At 44.5% G+C, this 20,226-nt stretch overlaps 1 pseudogene; it reads right to left on the reverse strand.

Moving 5' to 3' along the window:
- Positions 1–3,275: 3,275 nt before the first annotated feature.
- Positions 3,276–3,395, reverse strand: LOC134897070 (5S ribosomal RNA; annotated as a pseudogene).
- Between the last annotated feature and the right edge of the window lie 16,831 nt (positions 3,396–20,226).

Below are 20,226 nucleotides of genomic sequence, written 5' to 3' on the forward strand. Positions count from 1 at the left end.
TTTTTTCTTTGCGTCATGTGCTGTTTAGGGAGTGTTTTTTGGAAGGGCCATCCTGCGTGACACTGCAGTGCCACTCCTAGATGGGCCAGGTGTTTGTGTCGGCCACTAGGGTCGCTTATCTTACTCACACAGCTACCTCATTGCGCCTCTTTTTTTCTTTGCGTCATGTGCTGTTTGGGGAGTGTTTTTTGGAAGGGCCATCCTGCGTGACACTGCAGTGCCACTCCTAGATGGGCCAGGTGTTTGTGTCGGCCACTAGGGTCACTTAGCTTAGTCATCCAGCGACCTCGGTGCAAATTTTAGGACTAAAAATAATATTGTGAGGTGTGAGGTGTTCAGAATAGACTGAAAATGAGTGGAAATTATGTTTTTTGAGGTTAATAATACTTTGGGATCAAAATGACCCCCAAATTCTATGATTTAAGCTGTTTTTTAGTGTTTTTTGAAAAAAACACCCGAATCCAAAACACACCCGAATCCGACAAAAAAAATTCGGTGAGGTTTTGCCAAAACGCGGTCGAACCCAAAACACGGCCGCGGAACCGAACCCAAAACCAAAACACAAAACCCGAAAAATTTCAAGTGCACATCTCTAGTTTTAAAGCCAAAAAATAGTTCTGAAAAGAACTTAGCAGTACAGCGAGATGTTTACAGCAGAATGAAGATGGTACAATACACTCTGGAGGCTCACAGGCCTCCTTTTTATGTCAATTTTCCACACAGTACCACAAGGGGTCATGACCCCACTGAGTCCTTTCTATCCAATCAGGAAATCTTACAAAATACAAATAAATAAATAAAACAATTTCCTCTTTCCTGGCACACACAAAGTTTTGTATAATTTAAACTCCAATTCCTACCACCTGGGAGTTTACACTTCACCATTGATAAATTTATCACTTAGCTTCAAAACTCAAATGTTTCTGTCTCATTCACATCTCCATGCAAACCCAGGGGTAAATTTACTAAGATGGGAGTTCTGTTTAAGATGGGATGTTGCCCATAGCAACCAATCAAATCCCAGGTATTATCTTCTAGAAGGTGCAAGATAAATGAGAAGTAGAATCTGATTGGTTGCTATGGGCAACATCCCATCTTAAATAGAACTCCCATGTTAGTAAATTTACCCCCCAGTGTTTGGGATTACAACAGGAAAGGCTGCAACACAACAAACAGCCTTCCTTCCACCTTCATTTGCATTTCAAAGATGTTTGGCCACCAAGAGGCCGGCTAATTGACACTTACTTGTACATAGCAAGTCTGGAGCTAGGACAATTACCATACGACTTCCTATGCAAAAAGTGTCTCACAAACAATTTTCAAGGCCTTTTTAGAAGCAACATACCTTGTACTTTCCTCATAAGTGCCCTGTCCATCAGTTCATCATTCTCCAACTGCGCACTGCGCAGTGATATAACATATGACACATTATTAAACATATTTTAAATACCCGGTGCCTAGCACCCACAATACATTTAAAGATGGCGACTAGCGCCAGTGCACAGTTTGAAAGTGGCGCCAAGTGCCCATTGTCCTCCTAATGGCGCTGGGCACTAGGGGTTAACCCCTTCAGTGCTGTGGCCGCCATTACACGTGTGGCTGGTTAGTCTCTCTGGCCACAATGCCCTTTTGCCAATTAGAGTAAGACTTATAAGCCTCCTCTCCAATACCCGATTTCTTTCTAGCCACCGCTAATGCTCTTTTCGCTTTATTAGTTAACGCAAACATATTAACAAATTTGCCCTGTCGAATACGCTCCCTAATTCTGGGCCGTACCCCTCTCAAAACAGCAGTATTAGCGCATTGCAAGGAATCCTCAGGACCCTCCTCCGAGGACATACTAGAACTGCTGTGTCTGCGCCTTCTTTTGTGTCTTTTCTTGCAACCACTGCAGCTGCTGTCAACTGAAGATGCGGACTCAGAGGAAGACGTGGATGAAACCCTGTCACTCCTGCGCCTATGCTTATGATTTTGAGAAGCTTTTTTCTTGCACAATTTTTGCTTAACTGCGCCCGTATCTCCTGAGCTGGCCACTGCATCCTTTTGATGTGCTATAGGGTGCACATCCAGTGGCGCACGCAGGGGGAGGGTTTCTGAGTACCCAGAAACCCCCCCTGACAGACCAATCTTTTTTTTTTCTGTAACGGGTCACCGGCAGCGGCCCGCGATTAAGCCCCCGGCCCTTGAGCACTGGCTCCACCCCCTCTTCTAACACCAGCGAATCGCGGGTTGTGTAGACTGCAGTGCAGAGAGAAGATCCGTTCTTGCTGTGCAGTTTGATCTCTGCCTCCCTCTGTCCCTCGTCCACTGTCCAATGCTGCTGCTGCTCATGCTGTTCCCATGTAAGGGATTAATGTGTGTAAACATATGGAAACATCATATATATATATATATATATATATATATATATAATACACATAGATATATTATTGTGTATGTATGTATGTATCTATCCATCTGCTGTGCTGTGTGTGTGTGTGTGTATATATATATATATATATATATATACATATAAAACACTCACTTCTCCAGTGATGCAGAAAAAATAGACAAGCCAGCACTCACGTGTAGATGAAAGAAAAGCAGGATTTATTCCTTAACCAAACGGCATGGTGAAGTACAGCAAATACAGCAAACACAGCCCAACAGCTGTTTCAACCGACTGGTCTTCCTCAGGGACTAACCGCACTGTTGTCAGAACATGAAATATAAGCCTCAAATGGCACCACAATCAACCCAGCAGCATCAGGACGTGTGCTGAGACAAGTCCAGGCATGCCTAATGCATCCCCTGCTGTCTCCTCCCACTCCATGACACTGGTAACTAAGCTAAACAAACCCGGTGTCATGCATAGCAACGGCTCCGTAGCGCGGCAAAACGTGCGGCGGGTGGTCTCAGCAGCCTGACTAGTAAATGGCATGCTGATAGTGAGGGGAATTGCAAGGACGCTGTATATCAAAACAGAAGTGAATGAAATGAAGTGATTTGTTGAAAAAAGTAAAAGGAATAGTGCTGAAGCTCAGCAGAATAGGGTTCCCTGAAAGTGCTGGCTAGAAAGTGCAAGGTGCAAAAGCAGGAGGGACTGACAGGTCTAATAGAAATAATAGCAGGTGACACAAGGACAACCCTCAAAACAACCTACTGCAAAGCAATGCCCACTTGTTACGGCAATCAATATAAATAAGAATATATGTGCAAAAAGAATCCAAACTGCCCTATTGGGGAGAAAACCCACAGAATGCACAATGTCCGCTGCCTTGTGGTATTAAGTGAGTGATGTACAGCACCCAGTATTCCCAGATCGTCACCGATACTGGTACTGACTGGGCCCAACACTGCTTAGTTTCCAAGATCAGCCGGAATTGGACATTTGCCAGGGTGGTATGGCTGTAAATATCACTAGACCAACATATGTTGTCTACTGGGGAATCCCATATAGGCAGCTGGAATCTGATACTGCTAAATACAACACCAAAGGTGGACAATAAGCTGCACAAGAGAGGGTCTGCATGGTGGATGTTGAAAGCGAGTGTTACGATTCCAGCACTCTGGTCAGAGGAGATCTTATGGCAAGGACCGGAGCACTGGAACGGAATGCTGGGGAAGGGAGCAGGACAGGAAAATAGCCCCTGGCGCCCTAACTCTGTTGTCTCACCCGTGTTGTCAGAAATCCCCTGCGAGACTATGGTTTCTTGAGCCCTTGGCAGCCGCGTTTGAAGGGCGGATTATGTCTGCCCAACTTCGATGCCCCCCGGTCTTAATGAGAGACAAAGGGAAACCCGAGACAGGGTAATAACAAGAGGCCCTCTAACTAAACAACCAGGCCAGGGGCTAAGCAAACTCAAAACTAAAATATGTGCTGAGAAACCACCAGGGAAAAGGACAACCAAAATATCCACTTGTCCAATTCTCCTACCCGGCACCGCCGAGTACCAGAGAGGACTTGTGGAAGCGGAACCCTCCGCAAATGCTCCAAACACAAAATATAAAAGGTAAAGCGGCTGAGCCGCAACACACGGCAGAGCCGCAACTCACGAACACCACTGGATATAAAACGGTGATCAGTCAGGACTCCAGGGAACCAAACGACCTCTTGGGATGAGATGACAACTCCCGAATACCGGACTTCTGAGGACTGGAATGACCGGATACAGCAGGACTGGAAACAGACTCTCAGCAAACAAAGGCAGCATGCAGGAAGCTATTACCGGCGTCTGTGAGAAGCCCTGGGAGTGTATTTAACAAGGAGTCCTCCAATCAGCTGCTAAAGGCTGATTAGAATAAATGCCGTGCAGCTGCCTTGCTGCACGGCCAGAGAGCAGGTGAATACCTTAATTTCCTAAAGCCTAGCAACGGGGAACGCGGTCCGCCAGTGGCGTCCCCGTTGCTTGGGTCCATGCGGCTCAGCGCGCCCGGCGTCTAGCGTTGCTAGGGAGCCGGCGGCTGTACGCGCACGGCGTCTCTAGTTGCTAGGCGCCGGGCCGCGCAGACAAGCGGACCCCGGCGCCTAACAGCGAGGGTGAAAGGAAAGGTGTCACTGCTAGTGAAGTGGGGACCTGTCAGGATCGAGTCTCTAGATATATAAAGACACACGGCGGAGTCTGACAGCACATAGCATGCAAAGAACATCAATGACAGGACACACGGTGGTGTCTAAGAAAATTAAACCAAACAGCGGAATGAAGAGTCCAACAAAAAGTCACTATAATATGTCACAGGAAACAACCTAAATGAAAATCTTCATTGAGGCCAATCGGAGTAAGACAATTAAGTCTGTGTATAAATTGTAGTTCTCGTTGTAGCAAAATTCTGTCCCGATCACCTCCACGTTGTAGTGGCGGTATGTGATCAATGATACAACATTTGAGCTGGTTAACAGTATGATGTGCATCCTTGAAGTGTCTTGCGACCGGTAAGTTAGTAAAGTGTTTTGAGGTGTCTGTAGCAATTAGGCACTTCTTGATAGATGAGCGGTGTTGGCTGAGCCGTTCTTTCATCATTCTACTAGTCTTGCCGACATACAGACGGTTGCATGGGCATCTCAAAATGTAAACAACAAATCTACTGTTACAGTCCAGCCTATATTTGATGGAATATTCCCTCCCATCAGTGGGATTTTTGAAGCGATTGCCTATTATCAGAAAAGGGCAATTCGAACATCCTGTACACTTAAATACTCCCGGTTTGGTGGTAAGCCAATTGGACATCTGTCTAGGTTTCCGCTGTGAAAAGTCTGTCTTGACCAAAAGGTCCTTGAGATTCGGTCCTCGTCTATAAGAAAATCTTGGTATTAGAGATAAGTCTTTTTTCAATGTCGGATCACTGGAGATCAAATGCCAATGTTCCTGATGCGGTTACGTATAAAGGCTGATGCCGTAGTGAACTGATAATGTCGATATTATCTTAAACCATAAAGCTATACCTTTAAACACACTTTTACCATGGGGCCACTGCGGCCGCTAGACTTAATATACACGCTACGCACTTTGTACGCTATTTGCGTACAGAGTCCCGTACGTTGTACGTACTTAGCGTACACACGCTCTTGATGAACTTTAAACCTTATTCGTAATGCAATGCAATGTTATTCTTACACTCTAAACCATGTGCCGCAAAGCACTGTAATGATGTTACACCTTAAACCTTACGCAGCGCTGACGGTATAAAGTACTTGCTGTGCGTACACACCTTATCAATATACCTTTAAACCTTATACAGTTAAACACTTTAAACTCTGGCAGGGAAATGAGGACACAACACCGATTTGTAGTTAACCGCTGGCTTCTAACACCACAGTGGATTAATTGAAAGGGGATAACAGTACAAGTTATACACTACAAGGCTAACAAGATAAATCTATAACAGAATAATGGCTACAGTCATGTACATACGTGAGAATGTTCGCTTGCGCAACCTGGTCCAGTCCTCCGCTAATCAGGTAGATAGCGTTCAGAGTCTTCTGACCAGCCAGGCAGCAACAGGCTTTTTATACACTACTTCCATATACAATACAATGGTCACTGTAATCCCTTTGTCTATTGGACACAGAGATGCATCTTTACATTACAGGAGAGGTCATAGGTTGATTTGAAAAGGTGGGCGATGTCTTTCCCAACTGCTCTTGTGGGTGGTCTCCTCTGGATTCCCGCTGCATACATAATATACAGTAAATACAGTTTATATCTATATTCTACTTCTGCACATAACTATACGCAGGAACATGCGATCTTTCTCTAACCAACACAAGAATGTTACCCTTAAAATACCCTACAACTGGATACTAGACATCACCTTATAACCTTTGTCTGTCCCTTCCTATCATGCAAAGACGAATCCCTTAGTCCTGGAATCATTTAAACTGTTGATACTTGCTGATGTGGTGCGGGGTGGCTATGTGTAAAATGTGCACTATTTGGGTTAAATATGTAATGTTCTGATAACCCTCTATGTGCTCACAAACTCTGCCGTAAATACCCATACAACGCGCAGGATCGCGGGGGCGACCGTACGCAAATTGCGGATATGTGCACGCATGGCGGAACAAGTGCACGCGCAGCGGGCATGTGTATGGGGTTAGTACATGGTGTATGCATTACAATATTTTTCGACTTTGACAGTCCACCCTTTGGCAGTCAACAATAACTGCCACTATCTAAACATTAAACAGAAAAATATACAATACAATATCTACAGATGATTGGATGGTAAGAGGAGAGGTGTAGGTGGGAAACGTATGACCTAGTGGGATAGTAAGAGCATGTATGTATGAATTCATGTCTGAGGGGCATGTATCATCGTGCCGTATATGTTCTAGATAAGCTTCGAGGTACTGCGAAGTATACATTAAATCCTTCTCATCCCGTATTAAGGGTCTGTAAGTGGGCCAACAAACACTACCGAGCTCTTTTCGGCTTCTTGTTCCAATAAATGGGGTGCACATTTAGTTGATGATACATGGAGGGGGATCATATGTGAGTGCTAATATATGTGGATATCACCTGTCGACTATGTGTGTCACTAACTGAAGGTTGTAGAGATGAAGATAAGACACATATGTACAATACATTCACATAACATTTGCGTAATCATTCTTGGGTGTTGATCGAAGTCTTTTCCGGATGGGTGTATTTTTGCTGAGGGGGAAACACAGGAAAAACGGGTGAAAGAACCGGGTCGTGGAATTCATTTGCAATCCTTATCACAACATTGTCTCTATGGATGGGTCGTAAATTAAATGTGCTGCTGTAACAATGTCCCCGCTCCTTAGACTCATCAATTTTGTGCCGTGCTTGCGCCGCGTTAAAATTCGAACACACCTAGATATCAAGCCAATAATTATGACAACTCCCAGGATACAAAGGAGAAACTTTCCTACACTCATATTTACATTTTGAGCCCATTCTCTTAACCTGAGAACCAATTGCGTGGGTTCAACCATGAGACCCAGCCGGTCAGTTCATTACTCACAGCAGTCAGGGTAAGGTTGTGTCTCCTTCGGAACTCCCACTTCAACTGCAAGATATCGTCCATCTTTTGATCAATGATCTCGGTTGGGTCATCAGTGCTGTTTGTAATATACGTGCAGCACTTCACACCATATTGAGTTGCCAGTGTGACACAGTACCCACCCGTTACGGCTGTGATATAATTGAGGACCATCCTGTGCTGGATCAGTTCCATTTTGTAAGCTTGCAACTCCCTTCCCGTATACCTGAAGGTGTCGTCATACATCTCAGTGATATTATCTATCAGGTTCGCTAGCGCATGGATATACCTATAATTTATAATTCCTCTGGCAGTACGGGTGATGTCTAATGCAAGAAGGAATTGAATCCCGTGGATTCGTGGATCAAATCAGAGGCCACGTGCTCTGTCCTATCTATGAGGTGTCTCTTAACGATGTGTTCATAATGAGTATGAGTATAAGGAGCTTGAGCACTGTGGTGAACGTCTTTCATCTTATCATGGGTTATGGTCATGACCTCTGGCAACACTCTTCCAATGTAACACAATCCCTCTGAGTTTGGGGCAAGCCACTTATACGCCTTCCTCCCGCATATGAAATAAGCATCATCGGGGAGAACATATGGGACAGAATATGACATTACCATATTGCAAACTTTCCAAGTGAAAAATCCTATCCCTAACTCTCTCATCTGTTCAGTACAAGTATCAGGCTGTATGATATGTGCACAGTACCCTGGTGATACTTCTCCAACCCGCATGGTCTTGCTTCCTTGAGTATACCTAAACCGAAAATACCTTCCACTGTTGGCTATTTGGCGTATAAGTTCAGAGTCTACGGGTATCTTATCAGCTCTGTGCGCAAATGCCATGGTTTGATTATTCCATGTCACCTCCCAATTTCCTGGTGTTCGGGAATTAGAAATGTTGAAACACACTAAGGATCTATCTACATGATACTGGTGGAGCTTCAAACTAGGGGGCCTAGAAATATTAAATTTCTTGTCCACCGGTATCCCACCCCGTAATTCGAGTACCTCATCTATTGCTAAAGGGTACGGTACTAGTCCTGACTTGCTCTGACCTTGAGGTACTTGTGAGCACACCCAGCATTCTGTCTGGTTTAAGACCTTACCCACTAGTGAGTGGTAGTCACTCAATGGATGACGGTCCATGTTGATATTAAGGCTGGACTGACATCTCTGGATGCACCCGTCCTCAACTATGTTTTCACAATTCCTACAAATGCAATTTTCCTCAGCCAATAACCCTTCACAGTGCCTCCTAGTTTCCTGACTACCAGATCATTTTCTGATACTCGCCTTTGCTCGATGGATGTGTTGCTCTTGGATTTCTACAAATCCGTCCTTGCCATCAGAACCCATTCCAGATCCTTTCTCGACCTCTCTGGTGCTCTCACCGAAACATACTGTCCTCATCAACAACAGGATTAACAGGAAAACCCGGAACGCAGTCTCATGGGGTAAGTCCATCTTGTTAAGGGGAGAGAAAAGGGAGCAAGAAGGGGGGGAAAGGAGGGTAATGGGAGATGGAGAAAATAACAAAAAGGAAAAGGAAAACTGGTGCGACAACCGCCTCTGGTCTTGTTGTTCTCCGCGCTCAGGTGCCGTGACAACAGTCCTGCCTCTCAGCCTTCCCGGAACAGACACTCCAGTGATACAATGTTCTCTACACTCTGCTCTTTGTCACGGGTTCTCTCTGGGTCAGCGACCTTCTTACAGTGGGACGAGTGGACCCAAGTCTCTCTTTCGGCAACCTTTAATGCTGTCGTGCTGGTTAGTAAGACTTGGTACGGTCCTTCCCACCTGTCAATGAGGCAACCTGAGCGTAGAAAATTTTGAATCATTACATAATCCCCAGGTTCAATGTCATGACAATTACTGTTTGGTAGGTCAGGAATCACCAGCTTTAGATTTCTGTTTTGATTCCTCAGCTGCTGGCTCATCTTAACCAAATATTTCACAGTCACTTCGTTATTGCATTTCAAATCATCCTGAGGGTCAATCATTACATGGGGTTGTCGACCAAAAAGAATCTCAAAGGGAGATAGGTTAAGGGGCGACCTGGGAGTGGTTCTGATGCTGTACAATACAAGTGGCAAAGCTTCCGGCCACAACAATCCAGTTTCAGCCATCACTTTGCTCAACTTGTTCTTAATAGTGCTATTTACTCTTTCCACCTTCGCACTCGCCTGTGGGCGGTACGGAGTATGCAGCTTGCTATTAATTCCCATCAGTTTGCACATAACCTGATAGACTTTACCTGTAAAATGGGTACCCCTATCACTTTCAATTATTCTAGGGATACCATATCTGCACACAAATTCCTGCACAATTTTCTTTGCAGTGAATGTAGCAGTATTTGTGGCAGCAGGGAACGCTTCTACCCAATTTGAAAACACATCAATACAGACTAACACATATTTTAAATTTCTGCAGGGTGGTAACTGTATGAAATCAATCTGTATTACCTGGAAAGGGCCGTCTGTCGGCGGGATATGGGATGGTTTTGTTGGTATTAACTTTCCAATATTCTTCCTCAAGCAGATAAGACATGTCATTGCTCTCTTACCCGCATGAGAAGAGAATCCTGGCGCACACCAGTAGGCTCTCACCAGCTTACACATACCCTCTTTACCCAGATGAGTCAGACCGTGTGCCGCCTCAGCTAAGCTTGGAAGATATGCTCTGGGGGCTACTTGCTTACCCTGTCCATCTGTCCAGAGTCCTGAATTCTCCTGGCCATACCCCTTTGACCTCCAGACTGCCTTTTCCTGTGGAGAACACAAATTTTGCATTTCACTTAATTTTTGTGTGTTGACGGTGTTGAATATCATCAGTGATGTGATATCTGTTTGTATGGGGGTGCTGGCTGCTGATTTAGCAGCTTCGTCTGCCCGGCTGTTACCAAGTGACACTGGGTTTTGACTGTAAGTGTGGGCTTTGCACTTGATAACAGCCACTCTGTCTGGTTCTTGTATCGCTGTTAGGAGCCTTTTTATGTGGGATGCATACGCTACAGGTGTGCCAGCTGCCGTCATGAAATTTCTGAGGTGCCATAGGGCCCCAAAATCATGCACTACTCCAAAGGCATACCTAGAATCTGTATATATATTGGCTGACTTACCCTTGGCCAGTTCACACGCTCTGGTTAGGGCGACCAGCTCAGCAACTTGTGCTGAGTGCGGTGGGCCCAGGGGTTCAGCGTCTATGATACCTCTGTCATCTACGACTGCGTATCCAGTACACAAGTCCCCCGAGTCCGACTGTCTGTGGCAACTACCGTCAGTGTAAAAAGTAAAATCTACACCTTCCAGTGGGTTGTCACTAATGTCGGGTCTTGCAGTGAAAGTTTGGTTTAGATATCCCATACAATCATGTATGTCAGTGTCTATACTAAATCCTCCTTCACCATCATTCTCATCCTCCACCCTTTGTGCCTGTCCAGGCACACCTGGCAGATAAGTTGCAGGATTTAGTGCGCTGCATCTCTTTATGGTGATGTTTACAGGGGCCATTAGTGCTAATTCCCACCTTGTAAACCGTGCAGATGAGACATGTCTGGTTTGGGCAGAGTTCAGTAAGGCTGACACTGCATGAGGTATATGAACGGTCAGGTTGTGTCCTAACACTACGACTTCGCTTTTACTCACTAGCAAAGCTATCGCTGCAACACTTTGCAAGCATGTGGGGAGAGACCGCGCTACGGTGTCCAACTGTGCACTGTAGTAAGCTACCGGCCTGCTGGCATCACCATGTCTCTGGGTTAGGACACCTGCCGCGCACCCAGCACTTTCCGTACCGTACAACTCAAAGGGTTTCCCATAATCTGGCATGCCTAATGCAGGTGCCTGTGATAGGCACTGTTTAAGTCTCTCAAATGCCAGTTCGGACTCATCTGTGTGAGAGATCCGATCTGGTTTGTTCGAGGAGACCATTTCCTGCAGAGGTAAAGCCAGTATGGAGAACCCTGGGATCCAGTTTCGGCAGTACCCACACATTCCAAGAAAAGTGCGGATCTGTTGCTGGGTTTGTGGCAGAGTCATGTCGCGAATCGCCTGTATTCTATCTGCGGTGAGGTGTCTAAGTCCTTGTGTCAAACAATGTCCCAAATATTTTACCTTGGTCTGGCACAACTGCAACTTGTCCTTTGAAACCTTGTGTCCCGTATTAGAAAGGTGAAACAGAAGCTATTTCGTGTCTTTCAAGGACGATTCGAGTGAATCAGAACACAGCAGTAAGTCATCTACATACTGTATTAATACTGATCCACTCTCAGGTTGAAAGGATTGTAAACAGTCATGCAAAGCCTGGGAGAAAATACTTGGGCTGTCAATGAAACCTTGGGGTAGACGAGTCCAGGTGTACTGTACTCCTCTGTATGTGAATGCAAACAAATATTGGCTGTCAGGGTGCAGAGGGACCGAAAAGAAAGCAGAACAGAGGTCAATTACAGTGAAAAATTTTGCAGTAGGGGGAATTTGCATGAGAATGACAGCTGGATTTGGCACTACGGGGAATTGGCTCTCAACTATCTTGTTTATCCCTCTTAGATCCTGCACTAGCCTGTAACCCCTCCCCCCACTCTTTTTCACAGGGAAGATGGGACTATTGGCAGTGCTGGACGTCCTAACTAGGATGCCCTGTTGTAGCAAGCGCTCTATGACTGGGTACACTCCTAATTCCACCTCTGGCTTCAGAGGATACTGTGGGATTTTTGGAGCTATCCTACCATCTTTTACTTGCACTACTACAGGAGCTACATTTGCCATCAATCCAGTGTCTTGTCCATCTTTGGTCCAGAGGGATTCCGGTATCTGGGAGATCATTGCCTCTACCTTGGATGGACACTTGTCTATAACAGCAGAGTGTGACATTAACCTTTGTGGGGTGTCCAACATATCCTGCACTTCCTGAACGTGATTCTCGGGTATATCTAAGAAGACACCCTCAGGAGTACAATATATGACACACCTCATTTTACACAATGAATCTCTCCCAAGTAGATTAGTCGGAGCCGATGCAGCTAGCAAAAAGGAATGCTTGGTCTGCAAAGGCCCTATCGTAATCATCGCTGGTCTACTTAAAGGGTAGTGTTGCACTATTCCTGTTACTCCCAGTGCTGAAATTGTTTTACCCGTGGTTTTCATACCTACCATTGAATTTAACACTGACCTGGCCGCCCCTGTATCTACAAGAAAAGGTAGTGATCTACCAGCTACATCAACTGTGACCTCAGGTTCACTACCTAGGCTAGCAATCAACTTCACTGGCTGCAGACTACAGGTGTGGCCTAACCCCTATTGTATATTGTGACCCTCCCGCAGCACGCTGGCAGCTACAATATGTGAGGGGGGTAGCTGAGAATTTTCAGAGGTCTGCCAGTCCCTCCTAGGTGGGTACCTCCTTGTTTCCCCTGCATGCGGCTCATAACTCCTCCTATGCGATCCCTGGTCCCAATTACAGTTATAACATACTACTACATGCGACTTACCATCAGGGGTCTGGGGTTTTGGCTGATGTGGTTTGGTTGTAAGGGCGTTTATACTTACTGTCATCAGCTTATCCCCTGGTGACTCCCTGTGCTTAACGATGTTCCGATGGTGCTCGATAGCGGACTCTCTTAATGCAGCCACCGAGATACCTCTCCAGTTAGGTAGAGAGGTTTGTACCCTGGTTCTTGGTGTGTCTTTTAACCCGTCCATTAATACTGACACAGCTACCTCTCTGTGATGTACATTTTCCTTAATGTCCTTGACCCCAGTGTATCTAGCCATTTCCTGCAGTGCTCGATGGAAATATTCAGACGCAGTTTCACCTTTTTGTCTTATGGAAAAGATTTTATTCCATTTGACAACAGTAGGGAAATATACTCCTAATTGCAGATTGATCTGCCGTACATTCTCCTGAGTGTACTCATTAGTGAGAGGTGCTTCTACGTCCAATTTACAATCAGTAATGAATTTCACGGGGTCAATATTGGAGGGTAAACATTCCCGTAGCACTGTTCGCCAATCTTTGTTTGTGGGTTCGGTGGCATTACCTAATTCTTTAATAAACCTCTGACATGCGGCTAGGTCCTTTCTGGGATCGGGAAATTCAGACATAATTGTCCTCAATTCTGTCCGGGACCAAGGACAATGCGTAGCAATGTTCCTGATGGGAGTGATTCCCTGAGTGTCAGTCCTCCCATTGGGGACTGCGATCACCCTGACAGGATTTAGTTCAATTACATCAGTCTGAGTTGCTTCTACAATGTGAGGTGCAATTGTCTCTGCATAATGTACAGTACTGTACTTAACTGTGGACACGACCTCACCTACTCCTCCGCTAGGGGCCTTTACTACTCTTATTGGTTGGGCCGTGCCCACCTAGGTGTCTTGTATGGTGGCTGCTAGAGAGAGTGCTGATATCGTGCTGGGCTCATCTTCTTGCTCGCAGTCCTGAGGGAAGTTTAAAATGGAATACAACTTGCACGGGTTAGCATTAGTACATTTATCAACTTTACTCTTATTATATACCAGTATGCCATTGTCTGTAGACACTTTCTCCCCTGTAATATACGGTGGTGGTGGTGCGGTTGCCATCAGTTTCCTGCTAGGTTTGGAACCGGCTGCGTGAGCTAGTTCCCTCTGCATATCGCCCTCTTGCTGCCATAAACTTAAACAGTTTGTGTGTCTGACCCTTTGTTTTCGGGATTTTATCAGATCAGACATATCCTAAACCTTAAATTCTACAACACCTCTGGTTCAAAATTGCCTACCTTAGGGAATGGTTCCCTATCTTCCGCAGTCATACGTTCCCATTCATTGCATAAAACCTCTGTGTGTGATCCATACTTCTCACACATTATGTACCTCGCTGACCCCCTGGGCCCGGAATATCAACCTGAACCCTGGTTGAACGTCCCTTACTTGAGCAACTGGCCCCCATATTTTGCAGGTATTGCCTTCTCAGCTAATTCCTACAAAAAAACAAAATACTCAATATAAGGCAACGGTGAAAGTTCAACAAGTGCTTTCACCCACTCACGCCACCGTTGGCCAATACTACCATACACTGTTGATAGCGCAGGCAATGTACCCAACCTAGGGCCCCTATGGAACCTCTATTTACTGAAAGTATATGGGAGTGACTTACCCTTTCCAGTAAATATTGGTTGTTGGAGATTTCCTGAGTGACCAGCGAAAACTCCCTTAAAACAAAAATTTTTTTACACAAATCACGCTTGCTTATGCTACACCCAGCGCTAAATGATCCCGCGATTTTACGCAAAGCTCGTAAAAAGGGTATCACCTTGCGCTAAGTATTGCACTCACGAACGTGCGGTCCAATCGCACAGCGTATAGGTAACTGTTACTTATCCGCCGTACGACCAATGGAATCGATTTTTCAGGCTTCGAAACCTCAGCTGGAGCGTATCAATCAAATGGCCTATATGGGTTTCTTCGCTAACCCCTTTTGGCTGCGGCACCTAAACAAAAACCTCGCTGACCTTTGGTCTGCGGTACTCTAAACCTTCGCTGACCTTCTGGCCTGCGGTATCTGCTACCTTGCTCCTTTGTACTTCAATCTATGTTAACATGAGTCAGCTGCCTCACGCCACCGAGCCTCGAATCCCGAATTCCTTGGGTCCACAAAACCTTTATTGTTTGCACACTCACGCTTGTTCACTCAAATACACTTTGGTTTTTCTGTACAGAAAATTAACTTTCATTCAGATAAACAGCTTTTGTACCAGAGGTAATACAGCAAAAAAAGGTTTTATTTAAACTAAATCTTGGACACTGAGCAATTTGTGCTATTGTCGCGTGGCTACCGTCCCGCGCCTAAACTAAACAATGCTATTGTGTAATTTGTACTTAGCGGCCGTACCCTTTACGCACGTTGCGTAAACACGCGACGGTGCGTATGTCTTCACGTTGCGTACGCAGTCCCGTACTTTGTCTGAGATACGTGTACAAAGACCGTACGTCCGCAATAGCACAAATCCCACACTTCTATAAATGTAAGCGATATTACCTATAATCGTTTACTTAACACAACACAGTTTCTTCCTGTATAAACCTGTTTAACTAGGCCAGACTGTATTTGTGTTTTACGTTTTACTCCCTTAATATCTAGTCTATGTTTTAACTAAATAGCAACAAATTTCTCAGCATAGGTCAAAAATGAATCTAATAATCACTACTTATGGCAACAATGCGAGCAGATATGCAAAGTACAAAATACAGGTGTATGCGTGTATTGTGTGCGCATTTGGCGCCAAACAGAAAATAACAGACTTTTAAAATAGCTTTGCGTATTTACCTTACGGATCCCACCAGCATCCCTACAAACCATGCAGAGCAGACGCTTATCTTATCAGCAATTGAAATAGGGTTTACCAGTGTATCCACCAACCAGGAGAAGGCTTACGTGGATACCTGTCCGCCCTTTGCTGATAGATAAAGTCTGCTGTAACCTGCTAGGTTGTGGGTATGAGGAAAAACTGGACGTTGCCCCCAATTGATAATGTCGATATTATCTTAAACCATAAAGCTATACCTTTAAACACACTTTTACCATGGGGCCGCTGCGGCCGCTAGACTTAACATACACGCTACGCACTTTGTACGCTATTTGCGTACAGAGTCCCATACGTTGTACGTACTTAGCGTGCACACGCTCTTGATGAACTTTAAACCTTATTCGTAATGCAACGCAATGTTATTCTTACACTCTAAACCATGTGCCGCAAAGCACTCTAATGATGTTACACCTTAAACCTTACGCAGCGCTGACAGTATAAAGTACTTGCTGTGCGTACACACCTTATCAATATACCTTTAAACCTTATACAGTTAAACACTTTAAACCCTAGCAGGGAAATGAGGACACAACACCGATTTGTAGTTAACCGCTGGGTTCTAACACCACAGTGGATTAATTGAAAGGGGATAACAGTACAAGTTATACACTACAAGGCTAACAAGATAAATCTATAACAGAATAATGGCTACAGTCAATGTACATACGTGAGAATGTTCGCTTGCGCAACCTGGTCCAGTCCTCCGCTAATCAGGTAGATAGCGTTCAGAGTCTTCTGACAAGCCAGGCAGCAACAGGCTTTTTATACACTACTTCCATATACAATACAATGGTCACTGTAATCCCTTTGTCTATTGGACACAGAGATGCATCTTTACATTACAGGAGAGGTGATAGGTTGATTTGAAAAGGTGGGCGATGTCTTTCCCAACTGCTCTTGTGGATGGTCTCCTCTGGATTCCCGCCGCATACATAATATACAGTAAATACAGTTTATATCTATATTCTACTTTTGCACATAACTATATGCAGGAACATGCGATCTTTCTCTAACCAACACCGGAATGTTACCCTTAAAATACCCTACAACTGGATACTAGACATCACCTTATAACCTTTGTCTGTCCCTTCCTATCATGCAAAGGTGAATCCCTTAGTCCTGGAATCATTTAAACTGTTGATACTTGCTGATGTGGTGCGGGGTGGCTATGTGTAAAATGTGCACTATTTGGGTTAAATATGTAATGTTCTGATAACCCTCTATGCGCTCACAAACTCCCCAATACCCATACCGGGGGCAACCATACGCAAATTGTGGATATGTGCACACACGGCGGAACAAGTGCACGTGCAGCGGGCATGTGTATGGGGTTAGTACATGGTGTATGCATTAGAATATTTTTCGACTTTGACAGAACATACTGGAAAAATTGAGCCTATCCCGATCTTTATTGGTAGGATCAGTTTTCACATGTAGAAGTTCAGTTCAGTTCTGTTAAGTTTCTCAATCCGCGATAAGGCATTATTGATTTCATTCTTGGAGTATCCTCTGTCCAAGAATCTCTGGCACATAGATTCCAAAGCTCCTGGTAATTCCGTTGGATTAGAGGAGATGCATATCACCCTCAGCAGTTGAGAGAAAGGCAAGCCCTTTTTCAAAGGCGCTGGATGAAAGCTGGAGTGCAATAAAAAAGTGTTACGGTCAGAGTCCTTACTGTAGATTGAAGTTAGCAATGTATTATTCTCCTTTTTGATGGTCACATCCAAAAAATGAATTTGTGTTTTACTGAAGGTCAAACTGAATCTGATGGTTCCAGGGAGGGCGTTGAGTTCATTGATGAATTCCAGAAGATGTTCTTCACTGCCTTGCCAATTAAAAAATAAATCATCGATGTATCTGATAATGTCAAATATTACCTTTAAACATAAGCTATTTACTATTACGGACTAAGTACGCTATTTGCGTACTGAGTACCGTAGGGGTACGCACTTAGCGTAACAGACGCTAAGCCGTGGGTGCGACGCACGAGCGATGCGTACGCTCACGGTTTCACGCTTCGTACCAAGCACGCTATAGGCGTACCGAGTACTGTACTGCTACGCTATTGGCGTAGCGGACACTGCGCCGTGAGAGTGAGACACGAGTGGCGCAGACGCTCACAGAATGATACACAGTAAACCTTATTAATAACACACAGTAGGAATATGCTTATACTCTAAACCTTAGTAATCTAATACTACAATGATGTAACGCTGAAAACCCTTAACAATGTGTATGCTGTTTGAGCGATTGTGACGCTAAGAAAACCCTTAGTAAGGAGTGAAAACACAAGACCTGGTTTTGATTTAAAAACCACAGCGGTTCTAACACCACCGTGGATGGTTTAGAGAAAAGGGGAAACACACAATACAAGTTATACACTACAAACTAACATCAAAATCTAACACAATAACAGAGAATAATAACAAACAAGAGTGAACAAATTGAAATGAATGGCGAACAGAATAGATAACAAAATGGCTACAGAGAAATATACATACGTGGGGATGATTCGCAAGCGCGTCCTGGATCCAGCCCTCAGCATTCAGAGAGAAAGCCTTCTGAGAGAGTGAGTGTCTGGCCAGGCAATGGTGGTCTTTATATACACAACATACATTCACAATACAATGGTCCCTATAATGTCATTGTTCATTGGACACAGGAATGTGTCTCCACATTATAGCAAAGGTCACAGGTGGATTTGAACAGGTGGGCTGTGTCTTTCCCCAACTGCTCTGGTGGGAGGTATCCTCAGGATTCCCGCCGCATGTGTAATTTACAGCAAATACAGTTAATGTTCATAAACTACATTTGTACATAACTATACGCAGGAGCGAGCGATCCTTTCCTAACTAGCATCGGAATGTTGCCCTTAAAATACCCTACAGCTGGATACTAGACACCACCTTTCAACCTTTGTCTGACCCTTCCTATCATGTAAAGAGGAATCTCTCTGTCCAGGAACAGTTTAAACTAAACATACTCGCTGACATTGTCTAGGGGAATATTTACTACAAAACACACTATATGGGTTAAATATGCTACGATCGAGTCGCACGCTAGACGCTTACAAACGCTACCGTAAATGCGCATACCACGCGCGTGATCGCCGGAGCGATCTTTACGCAAATTGCGGATATGTGCATGCACGGTAGAGCGTGTGCACGCGCAGCGGGCATGTGCATGAGGGGTTAGTACAAGGCATATGCATCATGATATTTTTCGACTTTGACAGTCCACCCTTTGGCAGTCAACAATAACTGCCACTATCTAAACAATTTAAGCAGAAAAATATATAATACCGTGAAATACCTATATATGATTGGGTGTAGGGAGGAGAGGAGAATGTGGGAAATGTATGACCTAGTGGGATAGTAAAAGCATGTATGTATGAAATTCATGTCTGAGGGGTCATGTATCATCGTGCCGTACAAGCTTCGAGGTATTGCGAAGTATACATTGAATCCTTTTTATCCCGTATTAAGGGTCTGTAAGTGGGCTAACAAACTCTACCGAGCTCTTTTCGGCTTTTGGTTCCAACAAATGGGGTGCACATTAGTTGATGATAAATGATGGGGGGAAATATGTGAGTGCTAATATATGTGCCTATATTACCTGTCGACTATGTGTGTCACTACCTGAGGATCGTAGAGATGAAGATAAGAAACATGCGTTATAAATGCATTCTTATGATAATGTATGTGATTGTCCTTGGATGTCTGTTGAAGTCTTGTTGATGTCTTGTCCGGATTGCTGTATCTTTGCTGTAAGTGACAAGCAAAGTTTTTCAAGTGTCCATAGAAAGTTAAAGTCTCTAAAAGTTCATCAAATGTCTGTGAAAAAGTTCATCAATGGTCTGTATAAAAGGTCATCAAAATCTTCTTCCGGGTGGATGTCTTTTTACCTTGGAGGAAAACAAAGGAGAAACGGGTGAAACGGACCGTGGAATCACGTCTTATCACAGCATTGTCTCGATTGATGGGTCATAAATTAAACCAGTTGTTGTAACAATGCCCTCACTCCTCAAACTCATCAATTTGGTACTGCGCTTGCAATTTATTAAAATCCGAACACATCTAAGTATCAAACCAATCATTATGACAACTCCTAGGATACAAAGGAGAAATTCCCCTACATTCACGATAACATTTTGAGCCCATTCTCCTAAACCTGAGAACCAATTGCGTGGGTTCAACCATGATACCCAGCCGGTCAGTTCATTACTCACAGCAGTAAAGGTAAGGTTGTGTCTCCTTCGGAACTCCCACTTCAATTGCAAGATATCGTCCATCTTTTGATCTGTGACCTCGGTTGGGTCATCGGTGCTGTTTGTGATATATGTACAGCACTTCACGCCATACTGAGTTGCTAGGGTGACACAATACCCGCCTG

This window comes from Pseudophryne corroboree, chromosome 3 (genome assembly GCF_028390025.1).
Source record: "Pseudophryne corroboree isolate aPseCor3 chromosome 3, aPseCor3.hap2, whole genome shotgun sequence".
NCBI classification, from domain to species: Eukaryota; Metazoa; Chordata; class Amphibia; order Anura; family Myobatrachidae; genus Pseudophryne; species Pseudophryne corroboree.